At 38.7% G+C, this 24907-nt stretch overlaps 1 protein-coding gene across 1 annotated transcript in view; it reads right to left on the bottom strand.

The window, feature by feature from the left end:
* Positions 1-15401, bottom strand: part of TRIQK (triple QxxK/R motif containing) — a 74801-nt gene extending 59400 nt beyond the window's left edge. The window contains exons 1-3 of the mRNA XM_075549496.1: positions 15263-15401; positions 14143-14222; positions 4483-4649 (exon numbers count right to left, since the gene is read on the bottom strand). The gene's annotated coding sequence lies outside the window, so the exon portion shown is untranslated. The remainder of the gene's footprint in view (positions 1-4482; positions 4650-14142; positions 14223-15262) is intronic.
* Between the last annotated feature and the right edge of the window lie 9506 nt (positions 15402-24907).

The raw sequence follows: 24907 nt of genomic DNA, 5'->3' as shown, positions 1-24907 counted from the left end.
TGTAAATCTTTAAGGAAGCTATATAGCTGCTACATTCCTATTCTGTGAAGCTGCTGTAGTAAATGTTTTTAGTCAATTCCATGTATTATAGTGGTGGGATTCTGAAAACAATCACTGGAAGCCCAGACTTTTCTGGTCTTTATTCTCTTCCATCCTCTGTCTCACACACACCTAAAATGTCACACCCAAATACTGTAAACAAAAAGAACAAAAATGAATCTTTAATCATGAGCATTTGCAGTTACTTCAAGGTATTAATACTATATTTAAATATGCCTTTCATAGGAAAATTTGATTCTAGGACTTTTGAAAGCATTCGCTTTTATTCTGCTTTATCGATGGGCCATTTAAGTCTGTTCTTCTAGAAAAAAAAACTCCCTTATAAGTGGAAAATCATATTTAATTGCTTTTTTGGAATGTCATATCTTCAGTGTGTTAGGAGGGAAAAGATAGAAAGATTTCTTCATGGTAATAGTCAACAATATTTAATCTCAAGTCAATTAATTAAAATAACAATTTTATAGCAATCAGTATTTCATCCTTTTCATGTTTTGATGTAGACACCCTGCAATTATGTGAATATTAGATTGACAGTGTGACAACTGAAGTTATTTTACCTTAGATCTCTTTTCAACTAGTAGACTTAAAATACGAAAAAAATTTTCTTCATGCTAAATTTAGTTGATTGTTTATTTTAACTTTCTCTGCAGCTATACTGGAGTACCGTAAAGGATGGTATATAGCACCATGAAAGCAGGAATCTTTAACCTTTGTCCACTAAGGAATCCCAAACAATAGAATAATGCCTTGTATATAGGATATACTCAACATATACTTTTCAGTAGTTAAATAATTGCTAGAATATCATTTTATTAACTTAACACAGCCATATTTACTGTTTATTAATTAAAATGTAATGTTTGGGATTTAATAATGTTAACATAAATTATTTATCTTGTCTACAAATAGATTACATACAGATAGAATCCTGCTCTCTTTCAGAAGCCCTGGTGGTAGTGCTTGCAAGTTGGGCTGACCTGGAGTTCAAAAGTCCCATCTACCCTGTCCTATAGGCTCGCCATGACTCAGAATTGACTGAATCTTATCTTATGTATGAGCCTGAGAAGAAGTGGGTAACTCTTCCCTACTGTAACTTGTTTCACTTCAGTTTCCGTCACTTCCTAGCTGTTAACTAACCTGAACTCATTTTCCATTTTTAAAATTGGTTCAGTAAATGTAATTATCACATATGGCTGTTGTAAAGTTAAATTAAATAGGTAATCTATGTAAAGTAGTTAGCTTAGTGCTTCTCACATAGTCAGTGTTCAATAAATATTAGTGGTATCATTACACCATACTAATCTAATCAATATCTTACTCTTAAGGTGCTGTACAGCCCAAATAGATTTTAGAACCAAAAATAACCTTCACTTGATAAACTCACAAACACACACACACACACACACACAAATCACTGAACTCTTTTATATTTAAGCTTCTATGGCACCAGGATTGTCTCAGAATACCCTGGTCATCTAATTGCTTAATTATAGGAGTCCCGACGGGGTAGTAGTTACACATTAGGATGTAATCCACATGATTGGTAGTTCAAAACCACCAGGAGCTCCTCAGGAAAAAGACGGAGGTTTCTACTCCCATCTATAGTTACAGTCTCAGAAAGCCACCAGGAGGTCACTTAAAATAACTCTAGGCCAAGATAGAATGAAGAACAAGTAACAAAATGTTATAATAATCTTTATATTCCATGACATTCCAAATATCAGTCTTCAAAGAACCTTTGATAAAAATGCTGTAAATGTCATGCTTCTATTTCCTCTTGAAATTAAACTTTACATTAAATTTTCATTACTTTAAGTTTTTTATTAAAACACGACTTTCTAAAATCACTGAATATGACAGTTTTGAAAATGTTTCCTATGGTATAAAATGACTATTTTTTTAATCACAATAACAACTATTCTGGGGTGGAGAGTAGATATACCTTTATAAGCCTTTCTAATGGATACTGAGTGTATTGCTTTTGTCTTGCTTGGATTTTCTCTTTCTTGGATCTGAAATAAATGTCCGTGGAAACAGCAGTCAAAAGATGGTTTGCATTAGGTAAATCTACTGCACCAGAACCCTTGAAAATACTGAAATGTAAGGATGTTACTTAGGTAACAAAAGTGTGCCTGAGACAAGCCATGGTATTTTACATTGCCCATATGCATGTGAAAGTTGGACATCTGGTATACAAGCCCAAAGAAGAATCTATGCATTTGAATCGCATTGCTGGAGAGGAATGTAGAAAGCACAATGGACTGCTACAAGGTCAAACCAATCTATTGTGGATGAAGTATGCCTAGGGTTCACCTTCGAGGCAAGGATGGTGAAACTCCCACTTTGGACATGATAGGAGAGACAAGTCCATATAGAAGGACATCAAGCTTGGTAAAGCACAGGGGCAGAAAACTAGGATTGACACAGTGGCTGCAACAATGGCCCCAGGTATAAGAGAAATTGTGAGGATAGCCCAGGACCAAGCAGTGTTCAATGTTGTTGTGCATAAAGCTGCTAAGGGGAGGAGCCAACTCGATGGTAACAATAGGAAGAATTGGTGTCTTTGAATTATGGTGAAGGCAAAGAATACTAAACTACAGCTACTGTTCATCAAACACTTGAGAGCTTCATTTGTAAGCTGGAAGCAATAATATTGCGATGAATAAATATTCAGTTTTGCAAAGTTCGATCACGTAATCTCTACTACCATTTCTATCAACAAGGGTGTATTTTCCAGCTACTGAGCCTTCTTTCCAATTTTTGCATTTTAAATATCAGTATTTACCAATGTTTCTTGGTTGCATGTTTGATTCAAGCAAAAACTGGTAAAAATCTTCAATTTCTTCATCCTTAGCTTTAGTGGCTCTTGTGTAAATTTGACTAATAGTCGAATTAGCTGGTAATTCTTGTAAGCACATAGGTATCTTGCTATCACTGACAGCACTACACTTCAGGATAGATCTTAAGCTGTATCCTGTATTTTTGGCAATGATTGTGATGCCACAGTTCTTCAATTTGTTATTTGTGACATAGTATAGCATATTATTGGCTGATTCACAATAGAAGATATTAGTCCATTTTCAATCACTAATATGAAGACAATGATTTTTATGTGTTCTCTTTTATTTTTCACAATTTTCGGTTTTCCTAGGTTCATACGTCATTCCTTCCACATACCCATGGGTATTTGCAGCTATTTCTTTTCATTTTGAATTGTACCCCTATCAGCTTGAAAGTCTTACTCCAAACACATAGTGAACGTCAATTCTACTTGGAGGAAGCATCTCCTCCCAGCTATGTTCAGTGCCTTCCAAACTGAAGGGCTCAACCTCTAGTCCTGTATCAGATTACGTTCTGCTGCTGTTCATAAGTTTTGAAGTAGCCAGTTTTTCAGAAGCAGACTGCCATGCTCTTCTTTCTAGTCTTTTTCAGTCTGGACGCTGCACTGAAGCCTGTCCAACATGAGTGTCCCTGCTGGTGTTTAAAGTACCTGAGGGGTGGCTTCCAGCATCACGGCCGCAGCAAGGCCACCATAGTGAGACAAGCTGAAAGGTGCGTGACTGGAAGGCAAGGAGGTTAGTATGGCTTAAAAGGAGCCCTGGTTACACAATGGCTGCTGAACCAAAAGACCACCCAGCGCCTTGCAGCTCCTGGCAGCTCCTTCTGAGAAAAGACCTGGAGATCAACTTGTTCCCCTGCTCCTACAGAGGCACTATGAGTCCAACTACACTCTACAGCACGGAACAAACAACAAGTAAATTGCAACAACTACAGCTACAGCAAATAAAGGAGGAGGGGAAGAGTTCAGAGAAGGCATTAGAGCGATAACAAAGGGACAGACCTCCCAGTGACATGTAGACCAATTTAAGAACTTTGGACCATAAGTACCAATGGAAACCAGTAGGAGATGAGAAACTGGGTCAGAGATATAATGGGGGCTCATGTTCATTCGTTTTCTGCTATATTGCCTCTCCCCACAACCTCTTTATATTATAGATATATCAATTAATGAGTATTTATATTCAAAATTAAGTGAAATAAGTTAAATCTTATGATGACCTTAATACATTCATTACTTATTACCAAGACACTGGTTTTAATGTATCAAATAAATCTGAGACCATACATTTAACCTAGCAATAAATCCTATGAGCAAATAATACCAAATGCTTTCACAAATCAGATATAGATATATAGTACTATTGACTTTGCTTCATTTATCTGAAACTTTAAAATTACAGCAAAATAAATACAACTAAAAACATTTCATCGTTTTTATACCACCGTACATATGAATAAAACTATGTTCCACACTCAAATTCACCACCAGAAGCAAACAAACTAAAACAAGAAAGCAAAGGGAAAGAAAACAAACCACAGCTCAAAACCCCTTCTGCCAAATGTTAAATTAAATAGACACACCTGGAGGTGTGTCCTTGATGCCGCCAAGTCGAAACTCTGGAGGGCTGCCAGGTGGTAATGGTTCAAAGGCCAGGTCTTTCCAGAGTTCTGGATATGTGTTTTGCTCGCTTTTCTAGCCAGGTCAATTGCAGATCCCCAAAATAACAACTCTTGGTTGCTTTTTCTTCCTGCAATTAAAAATAGTGTATATGAAAATATTAAATGGATGATGGCCAGTTCCCTAATTATCCACAAAATAAAGTCACAGGGAAACAGCAGATTAGGATTGGTGTCACCAAGTAGTGTAATTCATGGTGCTAATCCCACTCCACTGTAGACCTATACCAAACTAGATAGAATTCTCAGTAATATTTACTATACATTTTAATCATGGAATACTTTGTGATAAATGTAGTTGTAACTTGTTAAATGTTATATTTCTTAGATTATATAAATACATTAAGTATCATATCTTTCTGCATTGAATTACATTTGTGATCGCATTATTAATAACTGAACAGAAGTACTATATTGCATTATTAATAACTGAACAGAAGTACTATATTGTAACTAGGTAATGATGACAGACCCGAACAGAGCGCATTAGCAGTTTCCAAAAGTAAATTCGTAGAATTTTAGCACTGTAGGTATGAAGTGAGTGTCTTGCTGTAAACAACGAAGGGATACTTTTATAAACCAGAGTACATTTCTTCTGAAAAACTGCACAAATACTGTAGCTAGTCCTGTTAGCCCCTCTCACAGTGCCCACTTGATGCAGACTGCACGCACCAACAGCCCCAGTGAAACCACCGGCCCTGTAGCAGCAGTTTTGGTAATGCGCTACATGTTCAATCCGACTAAGTTTCCATGCTCAAATGTATTTGGAAAATGTTACATGCTATGCCCCTATTTCACAAAGTTAAATAGAATACCTGTTTGAATTTACTTAACCCAGTGTGTCCCCACTTTATTGAGTGTAAGATCCTTCCCAATTTATAATAGCTAGTAGTGTTATTTTTACAGAATACACTTTAAATGTAGTTCAATGCATAGCCATATTTTTTTCCTTCAAGAAAAAGTTTGGTGTAAATAAAGCACTGGTAGGTATATCCCAAGGCATCTATTATTCTTTGTAGGTATGATCGCAGCATTAAATGATTATATGATTTTAGGATGTGTAATTTTTTTTTTAAGTGGGAGAACTACAATTCTAAAACACCGATCTGATCATGGTCCAAAAGCAAAACCAAACTCACTGCCATTCAGTCGATTCTATCAGCTCTACTGTTAAATCCTAAAATGGATCCTCCTATCAGGCCTTATCATCCTGAACCCAGAGATCTTAGGGTCTCAGCTCCAACAACTTTTCTCCTGTTATGTCTCAACCACTGGACTTCTTCACATTTCTGAATCACTCCAGCCTACTGACAGGTTAAGGACTTTGTAATTCGTCTGCTGAAGTAATTCCTAGTATTAGCTTTATCTACTTTGAATTCACGAGCACCATTCAAACTTCTGTTTAATGCTACTTCCTCTGTGAAATTTACTTGTATCTGCCAGACAATTCTTTGATGATTAACTAATTGATATAATATTCCCTTATCATATATTGTAATTCTTGCCTTTAGGAAGTATGTAGAATTTTTGCATATAGTACAAAGTATTCATTACTGCTAACTGGAAAGTTGTAGTAGTAATTGATTTTTGTCTTTAGAAATAAAATTCTAAAATCTCTACACAGTATCTGTTTCATTTAGGGTACAGAGATAGAAAAGGTAAAATGTGGATTAATACCTATAAGAAAAAATAATGAATAACCTCTTGATTTTAACCCCCAATCATATATAATAAAAGAGCAATATAATAAAATATATAATAAACGAGCAAGAATATATAATAAAAGAGTAAGTAGAGCACTGAAGGGCAATCATTGAGTAGGTTTGGACAACCTTGAATTAAAAGTCTAACTCTATGCATTAGATTCTATTGTTTAGGGTAGGAGTGAGGAAGCATCTTTATGTAAAAGTTCAGATAATAATTATAACTGGCATTGAGGGCAAAGAACTGTGTAGTAACATGGACTACAGTATCAAGGGTTAAACTGTGTCCTCAACAAAAAACCTGTTGATGTTTCAATCCCAGAGTTCCTTATTTGGAAATAAGGCCTTTCAGACCTAATTAATTAACATGAGGTGTTGCCAGAATAAGATAGGACTTCATCAGATTAGACTGCTGTTAGTATAAAAGGAGAAGGCATAGAGACACACAAAGGAGGAGTTCGCATGACAAGAAAAGGTGAGAGACATGCTGCTGCAAAACAAAGCACTTCTGAGGCTACATGAACTCATGTGATCCAAAGAAGGAGTCCCCCTATAGTCGTTGCAGATATTATGGTTCTGATGCTCTGGATTTGGACTTCTACTCGCCAAAACTGGAAGAAAATAAAACTATATTGCTTTAAACCATCTAGGTTTGGGTAGCAGGGGAACAGCGCACTAATGCAACCAAGGGGAGGATATTGTTTATATCTCCACAGGGAAAGAGGGACCAGACTTGGACAAGGTGCTCTAAGATGTGAATGCAACATACTGGCATGAAACAGGGAACCAGTGGAGAGGTCTGGGGGGCCGGCCCCAATACCAACTACGTGGACACCTCCTCCTCCCCGCAGAAGAATTTACTTCAGAGGACAGCCCTGAACCTGCAGCTCCAGGAGAGGGTCATGTCAGATTGGAGCACAGGAGAGCAAATGAAGGGGAAGGAAGAGAGAGTGGAGCACACACTGGCCCACCAAAACTTGAGAATGATATTTACGCTCAGAGCAGCTAATCGACAGAGAAGAACATATGGCCTGCCCCACTATGAGACATTACATCCCTCACTGACCCATACCCCTATAGGGGACAACAATGAAGACACAATGTGGGAATTCCGCCTGATCTGATGCCACCACACCAAGGCTTGCAACAGAATAGCAAAGGGAACAGAGCGACAAAGTCCCCAGGGAATACCAAAAATAGACTTTGGGATCAGGACTTGGCACCCCATCAGACTCGATCAGAAAACATTCCTAAGGGCCAACAAACACTTCTTGAACTTACTACAAGCTTTTCTTTCTTATTGTGCTTTGTTTTTTTGTCATTGGTTTGTTGTTGTTTTGTTTTATTTTGTTGCTTGGTTTTGCTGTCTCGTTTTTGTGCATGTTATTATCACTGCAGGTCTGCCTAATAAGATAGGCTGGATGGACAATCTGAAGGAGAAAACAACAGGACAGAAAGTTTCCGGGGAAAATGGGAGAGCAGGAAGTGAGGGGAAAAGAAGTGGTGTTAACAAACCCAGGGACAAGGGAATAACAAGTGATCCAAAGTGAGGAGGGTATAGGATGCCTTGTAGGGCGTGACTAAGGGTAATGCAACTGAGAGGACTTACTGAAACCCAAATGAAGGCTGAGCATGATAGTGGGACAAGAGGAAAGTCAAAGGAAATAGAGGAAAGAGCTAGGAAGCAAAGGGCATTTATAGAGGTCTAAATAAAGGCATGTATATATGTACATATATTTCTATCTGAGGATGTGGAAACAGATCTATGTGAATATATGTATAGATTTAGTATTAAGGTAGCAGATGGACATTGGGCCTCCACTCAAGTACTCCCTCAATGCAAGAATACTTTGGTTTATTAAACTGGCATTTCATGATGCTCACCTTCCCAACAGGATCGCTGAAGACAAAGTGGTGCATAAGCAAATGTGGTGAAGAATGCTGATGCTGGCCAGTTATCAAAAGATATAGTGGCTGGAGTCCTAACGACTTGAAGGTAAACAAGTTACCATCTACCTCAGAAGCAACAAAGCCCACATGGAAGAAGCACACCAGCCTGCATGATCACAAGGTGCTGAAAGGATCAGTTATCAGGTATCAAAGAACAAAAATCATATAATTGTGTGCTCACCTCCCTGACATGATCGCTGAACACAAATGGGTGCATAAGCAAATGTGATGAAGAAAGCTGATGGGGCCCGGCTATCAAAAGATATAGTGTCTGGGGTCTTAAAGGCTTGAAGGTAAACAAGCGGCCATCTACCTCAGTAGCAATAAAATATGGAAGAAGCACACCAGCCTGTGCGATCACGAGGAGCTGAAGGGATCAGGTATCAGGCATCATCAGAACAAAAAATCTTGTCATTGTGAATAAGGGGGAGTATGTGGAGTGGAGACCCAAAGACCATCTGTAAACAATTGGACATCCCCTTATGGAAAGGTCGCAGGGAGGCAGATAGAGCCAGTCAGGGCACAGTGTAGCAACGGTGAAACATACAACTTTCCTCTAGTTTCTCAATGATTCCTTCTGGGTTCCTCCCCACACACACACTATCATGATCCCAAATTTGCCTTAAAAATCTGGCTAGATGAGAGGAGGTATACTGGTACTGATAGGAACTTGAAACACAGGGAATCTGGCACAGAGGATCCCTTCAGGACCAGTACTGAGAGTGCTGATACCGGGAGGGTGGGTTGGAAAGGGGGAACCGATTACAAGGATCTATATATAACCTCCTCCATGGGGGACAGGCAACAGAAAAGTGGGTGAAGGGAGACATCAGAGTATAAGATATGACAAAATAATAATTTATAAATTATTAAGGGTTCATTAAGAAGGGGGTGGAGGGAAAGAGGAGGAAAAATGAGGATCTGATGCCAGGGGCTTAAGTAGAGAGCAAATGATTTGAGAATGATGAGGGCAATGAATGTACTAATGTGATTTACACAACTGATGCATGTGTGGATTGTGACGAGTTGTATGAGTCCCTAATAAAATGACTTATAAAAAAGAACTAATATATGCATTGATCATTTGTACCAAGCAATGAGAGGGCAGCCGTCTCTATCGGGTGGCAGAGATGGTTTATATGCAACAATGATCCTAACAGTTGGCAGTTCAAATGCACCTAGTAATACTGTGTGGGAAGGTCCTGGTAATCTATACTTCTGTATGGACTACAGCCAAGAAAACATTAAGGAGCAGTTCTATTGTAAAACATGGAATGTCCAAGAGTCTGAATTGACCACAGCAGCAAGACAGTACATGAACTAATGTGTGCCTAGCTTTAAATAATTTTACTTAAGAACATGAAATTTGAATTTCATATAGTTTTCACATGTTACAAAATATTCTTCTTCCTCTTGTTTTTCAACCATTTTCAAATGTATAAACCATTATTAGTTGATGGGTTGCATATGAACACGCAGTAAGTCAAATGTGCTCCATTGTCAGATTTAGATAGGCAAGGAGGGCTTCCAAAGCTGTTGGAAAAATAGAATTAAAAGATACTGGAACTCCTTTCTGTGAGCTTTTTGAAGTCCCTGTGTAGTTTGAAATGTATTAGCACTCTCGAATCAAATTTTACTTCTGGCATGCACAAATCAGATGTCAATTTTTAATTTAAATCCAGGTTGCTACTGAATTTTTATATTTCTTATTTCTCCATGCTATGAAGTTTTTACATTTGCAATCACTTTGTAACTAGATTTAACTTAAGTACTACTTGTATTTATCACTCATACACTCACAACCACCCAGTCAACACAGCAACATCCTGTGAGAATGTAAAAGCCATCTTTCTTTCTGGAGGCTGTTGGTGTTTTCAAACTGCCACCATGGGGATCGCAACACAATGCACAACCAAAACATCACCAGGGGCCCTTTTATAGTTACCTCTATATTCTTGGTACAAAGAGTATACTGTTAATTTTACTGGATGTTTCTAGACTAGGGGTTTTGTGTTTATATTGCATTATCACTTAGTTTATGTATGTCCTGTCTTAGATTTTGTTATTCCCCCGTTCCTCCACCCAGTAAGAATATCATTAAAGTAGTTCAGAGTCATGTAGATACTTGGGAATAGTTTTGTTGCCATCACCCCAAAAATGCTAACTGTAATGTGAAAAGAAGAAAAAAAAACACTCTTAAGAACGTTTCTGTTGTCTTCTGGCATTTAAAACTATACAAAAGAAATGAGACAAGACTAATTTTGTTTCCTTGTAGTAGCTTGTGTTTTTTCCCCTGGTGTATGTGAGGAATTTACTTTTTAATCATCTTAATTTGAAATTTCAGTGATAACTGTGTCTTTTGTCATGTTTTACTACAGAAGACTTTCATCTTGCATTATGGCTCTTTGCTCACTCAGCAGTCTTTCTTCCTGTGTTTCATTTTTTTATTACTTTTCTTTGAAATGATCAGTTCTCTTCATTATGAAAAAATATCGATATTCTGGCTTCTTCTTCAGAAACTTCAAATATCCATAGGGTGAAGTTCATTCTTGTCCCACATAGATCACGTTAGTTTCAAGATTTTCAAAATTCTACTAGGAGAGTTTCTCAAATCTTTTCTCAACATTAAACTTTCTACAACAATATCTGTTCTGCTCTTTGCTGCATCCAATATGTATTTTTAATCTTCTATTGTGTTAGGAAGAATAATGACCAAAGGACGTCCAAGTCCTAATTCCCAGAGGCTAAAAAAGTTTACAATGGCAAAAGAGACATTGTAGCTAGGATTAAGTGCATGCATTGAAATAGGGAGATGACCCTGGATTATCTATATGGGTTTAAGTGACCAAATACTTGGTAATTTGTTACATGAGAAATGAAAGCTTATATATCTCTCATAATTTTAGTTTGCCTTCTTTTTTTATTCCCGTCTTCCTCCTGTCCCTTAATCACTGTTTGTTTTATATGGAGTTCTTCTAAACATAGATCCCATGCTTTCTGAATGTGTTAGATGTCACAGAATTTTCTGAAATGTATTCCCTTGGTTTAATTATCTTGGATTTTCAAAGAGGTGATACTGTCCCTAACTACACTACGACAATGGCAAGAATAAGCATGAATCAAATACCTGGACATGGACTCAGGCTTCCCCTTCCCACAAGCTGCTCATTGGCTGTCATTTCTTCTACGGTATTTCTTTCATCTTACCCAGCCAGAGTTAAGTGAAAGTATTCGTGGCTATTGAAGGCCAGACCAACACCCTGGGTACAGACTAGCTAGCTTTTCTTCCTCTAGTCCCTTGGGCTAAGTCATGTCAACTTTCAATGTAGACTTGCTGTCCTCCTGCTACACAAAGTTAGTTCCTAATGAATTAGAACTCTGCCTTAGGACTCTCTAGTTAGGCTCCTCTAAATTATTCATTCCAAGCTACGTCAGAGTCGCATTTGTCTCTGTGGGTTTGTTAATGCTCTACAAGAACTCACAAATTTCACAAAGACTATAGCCTACACTTATTCCCAAACCAAACCCACTGCACCCCAAAGAACAAAGTGAAACTTCCCTAGGCTTTCCAGGGCCGTAATCGTCCTAAGAGCAATCTGCTATATTTTTCTCCTACAGTACCTGGTGGGTTTGAACCACCAACCTTTCAGACAGAAGCTGAGTGTTTTAACCACTGTGCCACCAAGATTCTTTCACCTATATTTTTCATAATCAGAAAAGAAGCCAGTGAAGAGATGCATCAGCTATGCATCAGGAAGATACATCAGGAAGAATTCCCACCCATCCAGGAGGTCCTAAAGATAGGAAACTCCACGGCTCAGGGTCCCTTAAGTCATTTGGACCTAAATAAATATGACTTTGATGCACAAGTATGATGCATACCTATAACTTACAGGTATGATTAGTGCAATCAATGAATAAGTATCTTTAAGTCATGTCCTCTCCCTTACTGAAATTAATTGCCCACATACAGGGGCATATGTAACATCTATTTACATGGCTATTTTCAGAAACAAACAATTAACACTGAACTAAATTCTTAGTCCTACAAAACCGGTATGCCTGTATGTTTTCTGCTGATTGACTTTTCCTTGGTTTGGTGGATTTCCAGTACTTAATTATTTTCTAATGCTAAATTTATGCAGAATATTCTGGGACTAACAAAGTTCTGATAAATGATCTAGTCCTGTGTTTTCCAAATTTGTAAATTGTAGCAGGAGTGGAACGCATTGCTGAGGAAGGGAAGGAAACAAATAACACACTCCTTGGAATACAAATAAAACAGAATGATTACAGGGGAGTTCTTCAAATTAAATGTCTCATTCTGGAAAAAAAAAAACAAAGTAAAAAGAAACTGTTAAGACACTTCCCAAAGAGATATTGTTCTAGTTCAGAAAAACTACAGAGAACAACAAATCTTTTCATAGCTATGGAAAATGTATGCCTAGAAATATTACATAGCTCAGCAAACTATAATACTACTATAGAAACAAAGTCTGAAACGTTTAATCCGGTCACCTTCAACCTACTATGAATTACAAGTTATAATATGAGGGGGCTCTTCAAAAAGTTAGTGGGAAATCCAGTTATCTTTTAGTTCTATTTTCCATAATTTGTACAAAGCTCCATTGTATATAATCAGGACTTTACCAGGACTTTCACATAATTCATTACTCTATATCCTGGAATAGTTTAGTCATATTGAATTAGTCATTTGAATATTACATATTCAGATCTGTAAAACAAATGTTCTTTGGATTATACCAATCTTCCTTTAATCTTTGCCAAATTAAAGTTGTTGAACATAAGTAGTCTGCAAATTTTGTAACTATTGATACGGGATGTGCAATCAAAAGGAGGCATCTGGTCTACAATAAAAATGGCTGACTAATTCTAAAAGTTCAGTGCTAACCTTTGAAATAGACCTAGCTTTTGCGATTAGGCTAAAACTATGCATCTGTAACCAAACGGTACCAAGCGCCTTGTGTTAGATCTCCAGGATATCTCATACTCTGATGAGGCAATGTTTAACTATGTGTTCCCAACATTAACTCCCATGGACCACAGACTCTTAGGTCAACTGGCCTAACATAATCCATAGTCGTGTTGTGAACTGTACTTTGTTGAGCAGATATTGTGGTCTTATATGTACGCTAGTAGCCATGTAAGACATAACTATTAGTCTCTGGCTCCAGACAAGGAAGAGTAGAAGAAACCAAAGATGCAATAGAACAATTAGTCCAGTTGACTAATGGACCATGTGAACATCAGCCTCAATGGCACTGAAACTAGAAACAGCACATGGGTGTCCAGCTACCACTACTGACCATTCTGGAAAGGACCACATTAAAAGATTCTGGATATAGTGGGAGAAAAATGCAAAGCAAAACTCATTTTCAAAGATCAGGATTACTGGTGGAGAGGTTAATTGGAATCCCATAATCAAAGGTCCTTAATCACCCTTCAGACCTAAAACTGAATTCACTACCACTTTTCAGTATTCAACCAAAGAATATACAGGTCTACAAGATGAACAGTGACACTTACGATAAAGAACCATAGAGAACAGAAGGGCAGCATTTCCCCAAAGACAAAATTCAGAGGGCAGAAAAGGTTGGGAAAGGAGATATGCAAATGCGAACACAGAGAAGTGGCTTAAGTGTGGTTACACTGTGGGAATGCAGCCACTGGCCTGAAGTAAAAGGTGAACAAACTAACTGAAAAAGATCACTGGAAAACGTATTTGCTCTGTAGCATTTCAGCCAATTCACAATAAAAAGCTAAAATTCAAGAAAGATAGCTATTTTAAAAGACTTTAACAACCAAGATTTCTTGATACTTTATCAGAAGGGTATTTGTTGATATTCCCATTTTACAGGTGAGAAAAGTTAGGAGAACAAACATTCCCTACCTCTGCCAGTTTCCTGGCCAACGTTCTTTCCTGGGTCAAGAATGTGCACAAGTTTTCTTCCTGGACATTTACACTGTATCCTGGGCCAAAGAAAGCAAAAGCAGACTTTTAGCTCCTGTGTGTTTGGTTTTAGTTGACTCTTTAATATTTGCTCTGCTAAGTCATTTCGGGCCACCCAAGATGAGCAAAAAAGACAAGATTTGAAAGTGGTGATCTCTCTAAATCATCCTGTTGAACATTGTCAAATGTAGTCCAATGGAAACTAACCCTGTTGGGAGGTGCAATACAACCTCTCTATGCAGAAGGGGGAGGAGAAAGAGCGATCTCCTAGGGAAATCCTCCAGGAATGAACTGCCTCCGCTGGCTGTGTGGACTTACTGAGAAGGGAAGAGAAGCAAGATGAAAAAGAACTTTGGGAAGAAGGAGCTGGATTGGGTTCATCCTTTTTGCACTAACCATCCCCCAGGGCACCAGTTATCTTGAGGATTTGGATTTACCAGGCACAAAAAAGTACCGCCCCTTCCATAAAGCCACACCCTCCTGTAAGAAACAACACCCAGGAAACGCGTTTTTGTAGGGAGAGTTGTTCATTAACAAGGCAGGAGGGTAGGAGAGCAGCATTCAGGGATGGACTCCAGCACAGGAACGACACCATGCAGCGAGCAGGAGCGGGGGTCAATGCCTTGAGTTAACTGACAGCGCGCGGGAGCCAATCCCCAGCCAGCCTGGTGGAAGGCCTTTGGAGGAGGGTGGGACTGCTTGCCGGGCCCCGCGGCAGGAGGGAGACACGCTGGCAGGGCGGGAAGTCGCGTGTTCCTTAGCAACAGCGACGGGCACGTCCTGGGTCGCGCGCACCCCACGCCCACCAAGCCCTGCCCCCACGGCGAGAACCCAACCCCCCACCCCACCCCCCGGAAAGGGATCCTTCAATGATTACTAGAATCTAGGGATTCCTGGGTTCCGGGTTCCTCTTTCAAAGCCTCCCACCGCCCAGGCCGCCCGAGGGTCTCTAGTCTCTCAAACGTTTGGGGTTCGCTCAGGAGGTGCGCCCCTCGCAGAGCCAGCGCCCGAGCTTCGGGCAGGGCCTCCCTGAGCCTCACTCTCTCACGCTCGCACACACCTCAGCTCAGCTCAGCCCGGGCGAGGGCCCCCAAACTTCGTGTCCGGCTGACAACGTCGCTGTCCACGGGGCTGTCACTCAGAGGCAGGGGCGGGACGAGGCCGACGCGCGCTGCCACTTCCAAAGGGCGCTTCAGGGGAAAGAGGCGGAGCTCGGCAGGCGGGGGCGGGGCCTGATCTCAGCTTGCTCTCCGATTGGTGGGCCTTTCTCCCGCGTTACGAGCGTTCCCCTCAGGAGTCCACGGGTCCGCGGCTTCCACGCCCCTCGTGAGGTGAGTCCAGCCTTTCTTTCTAGGACTCGATGCCCTCGAAGGTGGTCTCCTCACCGGAGGGAGAGAATGCCCTTCTTATAAAGCCTCTGGGGTTTTTTTTAAGAACTGCTTTGTTCAGGCGCCCTCGTGGTACAGTGGTTAAAGCACTCCGCTGACTGAACAGTTGGGGCTTCAGAACCACTAGCCATGGACACAAGGGTGAGGCCCTCCTTTTCCCTAAGTCTTAACCTGTGGGGCGGCTCTCCTTTGCCATATAGACTCCATGAGTTGGAATTAACTCCACAGCAGTGGATTTGGGGTTTTGTGAGTGACTTGTTTTAGAAATGTAAAATACAAAACCACATTGTTTTGATTTTGAACCCTTAGGCTTTGAAATTGGATCTGTCTCTGTAGGGGGGAAAAATGTTCTTTGCTGGTACCATGAGCAAGAATTTGATTTAAGTTTTATTAATAGACTAACTTCAGGTTTTAGCACTTGATTAACCCAAAGAATGTTGATTCATGAAACATTCAGATTAAGATTTAGGTTAACAAGATTTGGGAGATGTGGGGGATGTGATGAGATACTGGGTAATGGACATGAAATATTAGCCTGTTTGCTATGTAGAAAATGAAGTGTTTTAAATATTATAATCATGTGATGCAACAACCCAGCACTCAGCTGGTAAATGAAGTCGTTCATTTCAAACTTACTGAGCCACGCTGGAAAAGGACCTAGTGATTTGCTCCTGTAAAGATTACAGCCAAGGAAACCCTGTGAAGCAGCTCTGTTTTTGTCACTCAAAATTAATTTGACTTAGAATCAACTTGCTGGCACCCAACAAAATATTTTTACCACAGTTAAAGATGTCATTACTCATATCCCATGTGCTTTAAGGATGTTACATTTACCTAATCAAAGAACATGTATATATGCACCTGCAGTCCTTACTACACCGAAAAATTTTAAATTCTTTATAAAAAATATACAGCTTCCTATTTAATTTTTCTGTTGCTCAAATAAATTATATTACTCTAGCCCTTGAGGGAAGAACAGCATGCAGAATAACTGAGACATACGCAGACTAACTAGAAGGTTCTCTGAAATTCTCCATGATATTATGTGGTAGTTCTATACTGTTGTCAATTTGAGAGGATTAAGAGTGAACAGGTGGAATTTAGTGTGTCAATCAGATCACAGTTTGATGACCTCATTTGGAAGCACTAAAGACATAAAGAGCTCACTGGAGGCAGGATACAGACTCACTCTCTGGGAGACATTTCAGCTGACAAGACACATGGAACTACCTAAGTGCTCTGAGCTGGAGGAACCACTTAGAGACAGTGTTGAGATGCTTGCACATCACTGGATCCACAAGACTTCCCACCCACTGGCCTGTGATCTTCCTGCATTCTGCATTATTGCATGTGTTTCATGAGTCTGAATTTTATAGATTGGTATCAGACATATGGGCTAATATCGGATTTACAGACTTGATCTGGACTGGGTTGGAATGTTTTCTCAATATTCAATTGTTCTTATATATAAAGCTCTTTCTTACACACATACGAATGTCTATGAGTTTGTTTCTCTAGTCTACCCGGACTACCGCATATGACCAGAAATCAAATGTAAAATGAAATTTTATTTCTTGCCTTCCTAAATCATTTACCTGGTTTCCCATGAAATATTATTCTAAAATAAACATACACTCAATTTTGTAGTGCAGAAACTCATTTAGTTTATCGCAAGAAATTCATAACAAGCCACACTCAAACCAAAACTCATTGTTATCTAGTCTTTTCTGATTCATAGAAATCCTATAAGGGAAGTAGAATTGACTCTGTGGGTTTCAAAGATAATAAATCTTTGCAAGAGTAGAAGATCTCATTCTTTTATTGAGTGGCTGTTGGGTTTGTACTGCTGACCTCCTGTTAGCAGCCCAACTCGCAGCACACCACACCATCAGGGATCCAGCGAGGCACAAAAGTCAACCTAATTTTAATTAGAAGAAGAGGACCAGAATAATATAAGGCTTGTTCAATGGTTACAGTACAGAAGTTCAGACTTCAATCATGTATCTTGAATGAGTGGTCTTAGAAGGTAGGCTTGATCATGGCTCTTACCTGGGCTTGAGGTCAGAGACAATGGACAAAGACTCTATCTTGGGCATGGCCGCAATCTTATAAAGTGTCAGAGGCTAGAGGAGATGTGCTACTCTCATTGGGTGAATTAAAGTCCAGAGTTTATATGTGATTTTCTTATCTAGACTTGCACACTAAACGCTGGATTATGCAGTGCCTAAAAAAAGACAACTCTGTTACATTATCCCTGTGAGGTCAGAAATGAGGGAGGTTGTTTACAATGTAATATGTCCGCATGCCAATTTATAGAGAGTTATCGATGGGTTACGTTTTTTTTAATCACAGCATGCAGGTGCAAGGCCAATTTACAGAAGTTGTTTACAACATCTATTTTCTAGGTAATCTAAATTCACATTAGGAGTGACTAATACATATGTGGTTTGAAAGCATTACAGAAACATACATACCATCTGGTCAGTTTCTTTTTCAGAAATAAAGGGAGACTTCTGTTAAATTATTTTAATACTCTTAACCAGAATAATTGTGGGGGCCAAGAAGGGTTAAGGGCGCACCTTACACTACTGAATATGCTCTCTCATTTTATAATAAACCAATATAAAGTAAATATATATTGTCTAATATATTAGTAGTAAGAAACAAAAATGCATATGTGCAAAGTCTTTGAGCTCTAACTACTATGTCCTCTATACTGTAACAAAATTGTTTGAATAAAACAAACACATTCCAACTGCAAATGACTTTATTGTTTTGTCCTGCACAATTTCTGAATTCTTCTGAAATCTTGCTAACTATGAATGCTTCGCTACAAAAATTTCTTGATTTATTTGACTTATGATACCAATTATGTATCTTTAATCTTGTAAAAAATATTTGGTTTTAGAATAAAAAGAAAGCTATAATTGTATATTAATAAGTACATTATATAAATAACTTCTGTATGATTTTTAAAGTGACAAATGTATTTATTTGAATCCTTCAATTTTATATTCAAATAAATACAAAAGAGGCATTTGTTTGAATATTCTCAAATATATAAGAGATTACACATTTAAATAAATGTATTGTATGGAAGTAAATATGTAATCACTAAAATAAACACAGCTGTATATTCCCCATATGTAGAACTCCAGATGTTTGAAGCATACATTCAAATTTCTGAAACTCTATACCTTGGTATCTAGTCAAGCATTCAGTAGGAAATATTATGCTACATATGAATACATTTCAATTTAAAACTGTATATACCATGAAGAAGAAATAAAGTTAGAACACTGAATAATGGGTGTCTATCACAGGATTTTTCTTGATCTTACCCTTATGGATAGTTTTCTTTGGTGAGTTGCTCTGCAGGAAATTTGTTAAATCTATAGAATAGGCACTAGTTACATTATCCTATATGAGTATAACTCAGCAAACTTGTTCCCACACATCTTTCAAAATAAACTCCACATTTTTTTCCCTTTTAGTTATCAAAGCTTACCTGACAGCACCACTAGGGCTTCCTTTCAGAACTCTACAAGTATTTAAACAACATCCTAAAACCTAGAAAATGGGTATCCTTTTCTAAAAGAAAAGAAAGACTTCCTTTGGAAAACTCAGAACATTAGCAAATTTTAACAAGTCATTTTCATTTAATTATATAATTAAATTATATCATAATTGCATAATATATAATTTAATTATATAATAATTACATAATATTCCATATCACATACATGGAATAAACATCATGGGAAGAACAGATCCATCTTATTAAAAATGTGAGTTAGTTTTTGTCTACTTTTAAGAGTTATTGGGCACAAGATTATCTTCTGATACCTAGAATAAAATTTTCTATCTCAAAATATTCCTTAAAAAATATAACAGCAACTATAACTTCATGCAAATGAACGATGGGGTAACATACTACAAATATTTTAAGGAACTAATTTCAAACATAAAGCTAACATATTTTTTAACCCAGCAAATGGCATGTAGATAAAAGGCATACCTTATTTTCCATTTAAAAATACATTGCTTCATTTCAGTTTATTGAAGACTAAATATGACATTCTCAGTGACTTTAAAACATTTTTCCATTGTGTTAGTCTGGGTAGTCCATGGACACATATGTATAAAAAAGAGGTTTATAATCAAGAGCAATTAAACATGGAGAAAGCATCCCAATCCAGTGCAGTTCAAGGCCATAAGTCTGATATTAGCCCATATGTCTGATACCAATCTATAAAGTCCTCTTCAGACTCATGAAACACATGTAATAAAGCCAAATGCAGGACAATCACAAGCCAATGGGGAGAAAGTCTTTGGGTCCAGTGGCATTGTAAGCATCTCAGCTCTGGCAGGGGTCTCTCGGTGGCTTCTCGGCTGTCAGAGGACTAGCTGCATCCATGTGGCTTGTCTTCTGCAATGTCTCCCATGATGTGGAAAGAAAGAGAGGTGCCTTTCACCTCCAAGGAGGAAGTACCAGATTTCCCACTATTCTCAGGAGAAGGCCATGCCCACACAGAAGTCTCATTGGCTATCTCCAGATTGACAGCCTAGACTCTACCCCTACATTCTTAATCCTTAAATTGACACCAGATTAGGTGACTACCACACCCATATTTAAACTTTTATGAAAGCATGATGGCTTACATATATTTGGTGATTTTTTTTCATCTCCACTTATCAAGGATATATTTTCTTTTATGTTCTTAAACATGTTTACAATAACTGCTTTAAAGAGTTAACCTGAGACTAACACAGTTGTACCTTCTTGGAGTCAGTTTCTATTAGACTGTCTTTCTTTGGGGTGGGTTCAATATTTCTGTTTCTTTCCTATTCTTATTGTATACTGGATATAATGAAAAATATACTCAGAAACTCTGATTTATGCTATTTTTCTTTTCAAAGGGTAGGTTATTGTTCTATCAGGCAATTTACTTATTATCAATCACTTTAAAGTTGTACAATCTTGATTTTATGCTCTTTTAAAGTAGATTGGTTGACCTATGTGTTTCTTGGTATTAGTAGATTGTACCAATTTCCCATTATATTTTCCTTTTTCTTGTAAAAAATTCGGTTATAAACTTCTTTAGTAGGGGTCTGGAGCAGGGGATGGCACACTTTCAGAGAGAAGAGATAATCCTGTTCCTTACAACAATTTAAAAGTTATTCAAGAGCCATAAATATATTTTTACAAATAAATGAAATTACCATTATCTGAGTAATAACCGTTAAATGAAACTATCACTGTATTTAATTTTCAGTTTCATGTCATAGCCACATGTGCATACCAAAAGAGACACATATGGCTTGCAAGCTGCAGTTTGCTGACCCCTGGTCTAGAATATGCCTTATTCTAGGGCAGTGGTTCTCGACCTGTCAGTCACAACCCCTTTGGGGGTCAAACGACCCTTCACAAGGGTCACCAAAGACCATGGAAAAACATATTTCTGATGGTCTTAGGAACTGTATACGTCTTTAGGTGTGTCTACCCACATGCAAATACAGGTGTATGTGACAGGGTTGGCACCATAATGTATTTCTGTTGACCAGTCACATTGTGTAGAGAGAAGCTACTGTATAGAGAGCAACTACAATGTAGAAAGCAGCTGCTGTGTTGAAAGCAGCTACTCTGTAAAATCAGCTACCGTGTTTTAAGCAGCAGTATTGGAGGTAAAATGATACTTCATGAAGTATAATTACTGGGTAAATGTAAAATCATGTACTGTACAATCATCAACTACTGAAAAAATATGTATGTATTATTCTGGGTACTGTAGAGAAACAAATTCTCAGAAATTAATGTATAAGAGAGAGTTTTATATAAAGGTTAAGTGTGCATCGAGAAAACATCCCAATCCAGTGCTGCCCAAGCCCACAAGTTCAACATTCACCCATTAACCCATATGTCCAACACCAATCCACAAAGTCCTCCTCCATCTCACAAAACAGATGTAATGATGCCGACTACAGGAGGGAAGCCGAGTCAGTAAATGTGTAAGTATCTCAGTGCTGGCAGGGTCTCCACACAGCTGCTCCAGCACCCAGGGCTGCATCGGGGTAGGTCCATGCGGCTTCTTCTTGGGGATGTCTTGCAGGAAGTCATACTTGAAAACTGAAGCAGGGAATCACTAAGGCAGCTGCACCCTGGTCCGACCATCACAAATTAAGAGACCCGAGAACTAGAAAAAATAGGCTCATTCAGCCATTTATCTCTGCTCTTCAATTAAACCCACGTGTGTTTATAGGCCAGCTTGGCATAATAAACTATATATATTCATACATATATATTTTCATATATTCTTATCTATGTATTCGTGTATATATATATATATATACACACACACACACACACACACACACACCCCATGGGAACTTAATTTGGATGCTCATAGGTCTTTTTATAGTCAGCTGTGGTTGATGTGAATACTGCCCCCTTAGGATAGTAACAGGTATTTTTTTAAAAGCAACACAGAGCATGGCAAATCACAGGAAACTTTAATGAGCTCTATTGACTGAACTATGCCATGTGTCGTCTTTTGTATTATTAAAACTATTGTTATATATTATTTTTATTTGCAAACTATCCCATGACAATGAATTGTGTAGAAAAGGATGTTAAGAAAAAATATAGTGAGGATTTTGTACAGTATGGTTTTACCTCAATAATTACCAAAAAAATTGAGAAACCGCAATGTGTTGTTTCTTGTGGATTTCGATCAGCCAAATCTATGAAGCCGAACAAACTAAAACACCATTTTGACAGCAAGCGTCCAAGCTTTGCCGGCAAGGATACCGACCATTTTAGAAGCAAAACTGATGGACTCAAGCAAGTCAAACTTGACACTGGTGGCAAGTACCACAAACAAAACGTAGCAGCCATTGAAGCTTCATATTTGGGGGACTCTGGATTTCCAGAGCAATGAAACCTCACACCATTGCTGAGGATTTACTGTTGCCAGTGGTCAAAGACATTGTTCTATCAGAGATGAATTTGTTACGAAACTGAGTGCTATTTCCTTATCTAACAACACTGTCCACAGAATAAATGGTACTCTTGATCAGGTAATCCAGGATTTTAAAGCTGCTCCGCTTCCAATATTTAACATCCAGCTTGATGAATCTACAGATATTGCAAACTGATCAGAGTTATGGTTTACACGAGTTATATTAATGATGGTTACTTTAAAGATGAGTTACTTTTTTGCAAACCTCCTGAAATAACAACTACTGCAAGTGATGTATTTGACACAGTTGGTTCATTTCTGAAAGAGCATAAGATCTCTTGGGGAAAAGGTTTGTGGTGTTTGCACAGATGGTTCTCCAGCTATGCTAGGATGCCGATCTGGATTTCAACGTTTGGTACTGAATGAGTCACCAAAAGTCATTGGAACTCAGTGTATGATTAATTGGCAAATATTAGCAATGAAGACACTGCCACAAGAGTTACAAGAAGTAATGAAAAGTGTAATAAGTTCTGTCAATTTTTTAAAGGCAAACACTTTGAACAGTCGAATCTTTTCCCAACTGTGCAACGAATTGGATGCGCCAAGCAATGCTCTACTATTTCACATTGACGTGAGATAGTTGTCCAGAGAAAAAAATTAAAAATGTGTTTTGAACTTCATGATGAACTCAAAATGTTTTTCAATCAGAAAGCAAGACTGCAGTTCGAAGCACATTTCAGTGATAAAAGTGAACTGCAGAAAATAGCTTATTTGGTTGACATTTTTACCATTTTAAATGAGTGAAATTTATCACTGCAAGGAACAAATGAAACATGTCTCGATTTGTCTGTAAAGAGCCTATCATTCCAAATGAAACTTCCACTTTGACAAAAAAAATTGGATGAAAATAAAATTTACATGTTGCCTACCTTCTCTGCTTTCTTTAAGGAGCATGGCATTGAACCAGACAAAAAGATTGCAATAGTTTCTGTGAACGAACTCTTGTACTTGCTCACAGATGAAATTTCATCCTACTTTCCAAATCTACCTGGCACCCCATTTGCACTTGCCAGAAGCCCATTCACAGTCAAAGTTGAAGATGTTCTTGAGACAACACAAGGAGAGTTGGTTGAATTTATTAACAGCAATGCAGCAAGGACTGATTTCTCTACAATGCCAGTTACAAAATTCTGGATCGGGTATTTGCAGTCATATCCTCTTCTGTCTGAGACTGCGTTGCGCCGTCTTCTTCCATTTCCAACAACCTATCTTTGTGAAACAGGGTTTTCCAGCTGGTTGATTATCAAGTCTAAATACCGAAGTAGACTAGTTGTGGAAGATGATCTTCGTTGTGCTATTGCAAAGACTGCCCTGAGAATTTCTGATCTGGTGAGAAAGAAGCTATCTCAACCTTCGCGCTGATGTTGACTTTTTATGCATACGATCACAAAATGCATTGTTTGTGTCTCCTCAGGAAAAGAGGGAGCAGACTTAAAGCCAGTGCCAGATGAATGCAGCATGCCAGCAAGGAGTGGGGGAGCCTGTGGAGGGCCTTGAGGACTCAGCACCCATAACAGCTACATGGACAACTTCCCCTCCCCCCAGAAGAATTTAGAGGACAGCACTGAAGCTGCAGCTAGGCGAGAGGGGCATGTCTGATTAGAACATACTGGAGCAAATGAAGAAGGAAGAGAGAGTGGAGCACATTCTGGTCTACCAGGTCTGGAGGATGATATCACTGCTCTGAAAAGCCAGTGCACAGAGTGGACCATATGGTTGATCGCACTATGAGACACGCCATCACTTGCTGGCCCAGGGCCCTAAGGGGGGCAACACTGGAGACTCAGTGTTGGGACTGGCCCAGACTGACCCCGTGACACCAAGGCAAACCACTAAAGGTGTGCAGCAGAGTAACCATGGGAGCAGAGCAGGGAGCCCCAGAGGGAGTACAAAGGATCAACTCTGGGGCCAGAGCATGGCACCCCATCAGACCTGACTGAAGGACACACCTAGAGATCAAAAATCAGACCTTGATCTATTTACAGGCTTTTCTTTAAAAAACTTTTTGTCTTTTAATTAATTTATTCTATGGGTAATTGGTTTCCTTTTTTTTTGTTGTCATCTCTGTGTTCTCATTCATCACCTATCTTGCTATGGCTTGAGTTTTAGTGCATATTATTATCTCTACAAATCTATCTAGATAAGATAGGCTGGAAGAATAGTCTGGACGAGACAACAATGGGACCAGTGGTTCCCAGGGGAACTTGGGAGAGGGGGAGGTGAGGGTAAGGAGGTGGTGTTGACCAACCCAGGGACAGGGGAGCAACAAGTGATCCAAAATCAGTAGCAAGGAGGGTG

The sequence above is a fragment of the Tenrec ecaudatus genome, chromosome 5, assembly GCF_050624435.1.
Source record: "Tenrec ecaudatus isolate mTenEca1 chromosome 5, mTenEca1.hap1, whole genome shotgun sequence".
NCBI classification, from domain to species: Eukaryota; Metazoa; Chordata; class Mammalia; order Afrosoricida; family Tenrecidae; genus Tenrec; species Tenrec ecaudatus.
The sequence above is the reverse complement of the archived record's forward strand: the minus strand, read 5'-3'. Positions and strand labels throughout refer to the sequence as shown.